This window comes from Hyperolius riggenbachi, chromosome 4 (genome assembly GCF_040937935.1).
Source record: "Hyperolius riggenbachi isolate aHypRig1 chromosome 4, aHypRig1.pri, whole genome shotgun sequence".
Classification (NCBI taxonomy): Eukaryota; Metazoa; Chordata; class Amphibia; order Anura; family Hyperoliidae; genus Hyperolius; species Hyperolius riggenbachi.
Genome location: NC_090649.1, coordinates 8,412,284 through 8,418,283, shown reverse-complemented (window position 1 = coordinate 8,418,283; position 6,000 = coordinate 8,412,284). Strand labels below are relative to the sequence as shown.

Sequence of the window (6,000 nt, the reverse complement as noted above, 5' to 3'; positions counted from 1 at the left end):
TGACACTTTCTCTTAAGGGGCTATGGCCGACAATTGGCCCATATGGTAAGCAAGGTATAAAAACCAACGTACACCTAGCAGAGGATGGTTTCGATCCATCGACCTCTGGGTTATGGGCCCAGCACGCTTCCGCTGTGCCACTCTGCTGCCATACAGTGAATGCTTCATTGTGGGAAAAAGTGGCGTTAAACTTCTTGGAGCAGACTTACTTCCTCACTCCACAAGACACACATACATCCCCATAAAATCATTTAGCAACAACTGCAGGCACAGTCTCTGTGGCGCAATCGGTTAGCGCGTTCGGCTGTTAACCGAAAGGTTGGTGGTTCAAGCCCACCCAGGGATGGCCTTTCCTTTTGTGTTCAACAGTTGTCCGAAGAGAACCCCAGATAGCCATGTAGATTCATTTGAGACACGTTGGAATCTCATTCACGTTCATGAAAAGGGTGAGCAGCATCAAGTTCATGTCTTAGTGATACAACAGACATCCCTGGCAGTGTCTGTGACCAAATGAAGTTTTCTGTACCCCAGAAGCAGCAGTAAAGTATTAGCCGGGGATCGAACCCAAAGCCTGGCGACGGCTGTCAAGCCAAAGAAAGGCAGTTCAAGCCCACCCAAGGACAGGCTCGCCTTAGTGCCTTGCTAGCTATTTGTTTAGAACATTATAGAGTGTCTGCATTAAGTGTTGACCATTTAGAAAGAACTTTAAGCTGGCGTAGAGTCTGCTGCACCGGAATGGAACCTCTCCAGAGACTGAGCAGGTGCAGGATGTCCTAACTGTTCAGAGATCTTGTCTTGGTCTTGTCTTCCATGGAATTGTAGGGTGCCAAATGCAAGCTCAAATGCATTGGCCGGGAATCGAACCCAGGTCAACTGCTTGGAAGGCAGCTATGCTCACCACTATACCACCAACGCTACATGCTGAAACTCGCCTAGCATGTACCATTGCAATATACCCAAGAGAAAAATGAGCTTGCTTATTTGCCTACTTTGCTAGATGTAAGCAGTGGGACACATGGTGATACTGCTTACAAACTTCAATTCAAGACTTCAGAAAGATCATGTGCCCCCCTGGATGATGCTGGTGCAACACACACAGCAAAGGACAGCAATTTGAAGTCTGGAAGATTCCAGGGCAAGGGTGGGAAGGATGAAAAGCTAGGTGGCCATGCAACCATTCCTGCTAACCCAAAGCTTACTTGTGCCCTACAACACATTGGCTTAAGACTTGACCAAATCCAATGCTCCAATATGGGGAAGCTTCTCTGTTTGCTGTTTTTTTTTTTTTTTTTTTTTTTTAAGTGCGGTGTCACAGTTCACCCATCTCTTCAACTACAAGAACGGCCCAGGAGTAGTCTTAGCTACCCTAATATGTACGTTACAGCAGGGCCCTTATTACACTTTCTCTTACAGGGCAATGGAAACCGTTTTGCCCATGCGATAAAGCAAGGTGCAAAAATGAATTCATGCCTAGCAGAGGATGGTTTCGATCCATCGACCTCTGGGTTATGGGCCCAGCACGCTTCCGCTGCGCCACTCTGCTTCTGTTTGTATTCAACCTTCAAGTTTAAGAAGGGTACATTAGTTGAAATAGTTACACTACTATCTATGTTACAGCAAGGCCCTAATGACACTTTCTCTTAAGGGGCTATGGCCGACAATTGGCCCATATGGTAAGCAAGGTATAAAAACCAACGTACACCTAGCAGAGGATGGTTTCGATCCATCGACCTCTGGGTTATGGGCCCAGCACGCTTCCGCTGCGCCACTCTGCTGCCATACAGTGAATGCTTCATTGTGGGAAAAAGTGGCGTTAAACTTCTTGGAGCAGACTTACTTCCTCACTCCACAAGACACACATACATCCCCATAAAATCATTTAGCAACAACTGCAGGCACAGTCTCTGTGGCGCAATCGGTTAGCGCGTTCGGCTGTTAACCGAAAGGTTGGTGGTTCAAGCCCACCCAGGGACGGCCTTTCCTTTTGTGTTCAGCAGTTGTCCGAAGAGAACCCCAGATAGCCATGTAGATTCATTTGAGACACGTTGGAATCTCATTCACGTTCATGAAAAGGGTGAGCAGCATCAAGTTCATGTCTTAGTGATACAACAGACATCCCTGGCAGTGTCTGTGACCAAATGAAGTTTTCTGTACCCCAGAAGCAGCAGTAAAGTATTAGCCGGGGATCGAACCCAAAGCCTGGCGACGGCTGTCAAGCCAAAGAAAGGCAGTTCAAGCCCACCCAAGGACAGGCTCGCCTTAGTGCCTTGCTAGCTATTTGTTTAGAACATTATAGAGTGTCTGCATTAAGTGTTGACCATTTAGAAAGAACTTTAAGCTGGCGTAGAGTCTGCTGCACCGGAATGGAACCTCTCCAGAGACTGAGCAGGTGCAGGATGTCCTAACTGTTCAGAGATCTTGTCTTGGTCTTGTCTTCCATGGAATTGTAGGGTGCCAAAAGCAAGCTCACATGCGTTGGCCGGGAATCAAACCCGGGTCAACTGCTTGGAAGGCAGCTATGCTCACCACTATACCACCAACGCTACATGCTGAAACTCGCCTAGCATGTACCATTGCAATACACCCAAGAGAAAAATGAGCTTGCTTATTTGCCTACTTTGCTAGATGTAAGCAGTGGGACACATGGTGATACTGCTTACAGACTTCAATTCAAGACTTCAGAAAGATCATGTGCCCCCTGGATGATGCTGGTGCAACACACACAGCAAAGGACAGCAATTTGAAGTCTGGAAGATTCCAGGGCAAGGGTGGGAAGGATGAAAAGCTAGGTGGCCATGCAACCATTCATGCTAACCCAAAGCTTACTTGTGCCCTACAACACATTGGCTTAAGACTTGACCAAATCCAATGCTCCAATATGGGGAAGCTTCTCTGTTTGCTGTTTTTTTTTTTTTTTTAAGTGCGGTGTCACAGTTCACCCATCTCTTCAACTACAAGAACGGCCCAGGAGTAGTCTTAGCTACCCTAATATGTACGTTACAGCAGGGCCCTTATTACACTTTCTCTTACAGGGCAATGGAAACCGTTTTGCCCATGCGATAAAGCAAGGTGCAAAAATGAATTCATGCCTAGCAGAGGATGGTTTCGATCCATCGACCTCTGGGTTATGGGCCCAGCACGCTTCCGCTGCGCCACTCTGCTTCTGTTTGTATTCAACCTTCAAGTTTAAGAAGGGTACATTAGTTGAAATAGTTACACTACTATCTATGTTACAGCAAGGCCCTAATGACACTTTCTCTTAAGGGGCTATGGCCGACAATTGGCCCATATGGTAAGCAAGGTATAAAAACCAACTTACACCTAGCAGAGGATGGTTTCGATCCATCGACCTCTGGGTTATGGGCCCAGCACGCTTCCGCTGTGCCACTCTGCTGCCATACAGTGAATGCTTCATTGTGGGAAAAAGTGGCGTTAAACTTCTTGGAGCAGACTTACTTCCTCACTCCACAAGACACACATACATCCCCATAAAATCATTTAGCAACAACTGCAGGCACAGTCTCTGTGGCGCAATCGGTTAGCGCGTTCGGCTGTTAACCGAAAGGTTGGTGGTTCAAGCCCACCCAGGGACGGCCTTTCCTTTTGTGTTCAACAGTTGTCCGAAGAGAACTCCAGATAGCCATGTAGATTCATTTGAGACACGTTGGAATCTCATTCACGTTCATGAAAAGGGTGAGCAGCATCAAGTTCATGTCTTAGTGATACAACAGACATCCCTGGCAGTGTCTGTGACCAAATGAAGTTTTCTGTACCCCAGAAGCAGCAGTAAAGTATTAGCCGGGGATCGAACCCAAAGCCTGGCGACGGCTGTCAAGCCAAAGAAAGGCAGTTCAAGCCCACCCAAGGACAGGCTCGCCTTAGTGCCTTGCTAGCTATTTGTTTAGAACATTATAGAGTGTCTGCATTAAGTGTTGACCATTTAGAAAGAACTTTAAGCTGGCGTAGAGTCTGCTGCACCGGAATGGAACCTCTCCAGAGACTGAGCAGGTGCAGGATGTCCTAACTGTTCAGAGATCTTGTCTTGGTCTTGTCTTCCATGGAATTGTAGGGTGCCAAATGCAAGCTCAAATGCATTGGCCGGGAATCGAACCCGGGTCAACTGCTTGGAAGGCAGCTATGCTCACCACTATACCACCAACGCTACATGCTGAAACTCGCCTAGCATGTACCATTGCAATATACCCAAGAGAAAAATGAGCTTGCTTATTTGCCTACTTTGCTAGATGTAAGCAGTGGGACACATGGTGATACTGCTTACAGACTTCAATTCAAGACTTCAGAAAGATCATGTGCCCCCCTGGATGATGCTGGTGCAACACACACAGCAAAGGACAGCAATTTGAAGTCTGGAAGATTCCAGGGCAAGGGTGGGAAGGATGAAAAGCTAGGTGGCCATGCAACCATTCCTGCTAACCCAAAGCTTACTTGTGCCCTACAACACATTGGCTTAAGACTTGACCAAATCCAATGCTCCAATATGGGGAAGCTTCTCTGTTTGCTGTTTTTTTTTTTTTTTTTTTTTTTAAGTGCGGTGTCACAGTTCACCCATCTCTTCAACTACAAGAACGGCCCAGGAGTAGTCTTAGCTACCCTAATATGTACGTTACAGCAGGGCCCTTATTACACTTTCTCTTACAGGGCAATGGAAACCGTTTTGCCCATGCGATAAAGCAAGGTGCAAAAATGAATTCATGCCTAGCAGAGGATGGTTTCGATCCATCGACCTCTGGGTTATGGGCCCAGCACGCTTCCGCTGCGCCACTCTGCTTCTGTTTGTATTCAACCTTCAAGTTTAAGAAGGGTACATTAGTTGAAATAGTTACACTACTATCTATGTTACAGCAAGGCCCTAATGACACTTTCTCTTAAGGGGCTATGGCCGACAATTGGCCCATATGGTAAGCAAGGTATAAAAACCAACGTACACCTAGCAGAGGATGGTTTCGATCCATCGACCTCTGGGTTATGGGCCCAGCACGCTTCCGCTGCGCCACTCTGCTGCCATACAGTGAATGCTTCATTGTGGGAAAAAGTGGCGTTAAACTTCTTGGAGCAGACTTACTTCCTCACTCCACAAGACACACATACATCCCCATAAAATCATTTAGCAACAACTGCAGGCACAGTCTCTGTGGCGCAATCGGTTAGCGCGTTCGGCTGTTAACCGAAAGGTTGGTGGTTCAAGCCCACCCAGGGACGGCCTTTCCTTTTGTGTTCAGCAGTTGTCCGAAGAGAACCCCAGATAGCCATGTAGATTCATTTGAGACACGTTGGAATCTCATTCACGTTCATGAAAAGGGTGAGCAGCATCAAGTTCATGTCTTAGTGATACAACAGACATCCCTGGCAGTGTCTGTGACCAAATGAAGTTTTCTGTACCCCAGAAGCAGCAGTAAAGTATTAGCCGGGGATCGAACCCAAAGCCTGGCGACGGCTGTCAAGCCAAAGAAAGGCAGTTCAAGCCCACCCAAGGACAGGCTCGCCTTAGTGCCTTGCTAGCTATTTGTTTAGAACATTATAGAGTGTCTGCATTAAGTGTTGACCATTTAGAAAGAACTTTAAGCTGGCGTAGAGTCTGCTGCACCGGAATGGAACCTCTCCAGAGACTGAGCAGGTGCAGGATGTCCTAACTGTTCAGAGATCTTGTCTTGGTCTTGTCTTCCATGGAATTGTAGGGTGCCAAAAGCAAGCTCACATGCGTTGGCCGGGAATCAAACCCGGGTCAACTGCTTGGAAGGCAGCTATGCTCACCACTATACCACCAACGCTACATGCTGAAACTCGCCTAGCATGTACCATTGCAATACACCCAAGAGAAAAATGAGCTTGCTTATTTGCCTACTTTGCTAGATGTAAGCAGTGGGACACATGGTGATACTGCTTACAGACTTCAATTCAAGACTTCAGAAAGATCATGTGCCCCCTGGATGATGCTGGTGCAACACACACAGCAAAGGACAGCAATTTGAAGTCTGGAAG

General features: G+C 47.1%; 8 non-coding genes across 8 annotated transcripts; 4 read left to right on the top strand and 4 right to left on the bottom strand.

Moving 5' to 3' along the window:
* Positions 1-272: 272 nt before the first annotated feature.
* TRNAN-GUU (transfer RNA asparagine (anticodon GUU)) lies at positions 273-346 on the top strand. Its single transcript has one exon. It is a non-coding gene; the product is annotated as a tRNA-Asn (tRNA).
* A 497-nt stretch (positions 347-843) lies between these two features.
* Positions 844-915, bottom strand: TRNAG-UCC (transfer RNA glycine (anticodon UCC)). The gene has a single exon. It is a non-coding gene; the product is annotated as a tRNA-Gly (tRNA).
* A 985-nt stretch (positions 916-1,900) lies between these two features.
* On the top strand, positions 1,901-1,974 carry TRNAN-GUU (transfer RNA asparagine (anticodon GUU)). Its single transcript has one exon. It is a non-coding gene; the product is annotated as a tRNA-Asn (tRNA).
* Positions 1,975-2,471: 497 nt separating this feature from the next.
* Positions 2,472-2,543, bottom strand: TRNAG-UCC (transfer RNA glycine (anticodon UCC)). Its single transcript has one exon. It is a non-coding gene; the product is annotated as a tRNA-Gly (tRNA).
* A 976-nt stretch (positions 2,544-3,519) lies between these two features.
* Positions 3,520-3,593, top strand: TRNAN-GUU (transfer RNA asparagine (anticodon GUU)). The gene has a single exon. It is a non-coding gene; the product is annotated as a tRNA-Asn (tRNA).
* Positions 3,594-4,090: 497 nt separating this feature from the next.
* Positions 4,091-4,162, bottom strand: TRNAG-UCC (transfer RNA glycine (anticodon UCC)). The gene has a single exon. It is a non-coding gene; the product is annotated as a tRNA-Gly (tRNA).
* A 984-nt stretch (positions 4,163-5,146) lies between these two features.
* TRNAN-GUU (transfer RNA asparagine (anticodon GUU)) lies at positions 5,147-5,220 on the top strand. The gene has a single exon. It is a non-coding gene; the product is annotated as a tRNA-Asn (tRNA).
* A 497-nt stretch (positions 5,221-5,717) lies between these two features.
* On the bottom strand, positions 5,718-5,789 carry TRNAG-UCC (transfer RNA glycine (anticodon UCC)). Its single transcript has one exon. It is a non-coding gene; the product is annotated as a tRNA-Gly (tRNA).
* Between the last annotated feature and the right edge of the window lie 211 nt (positions 5,790-6,000).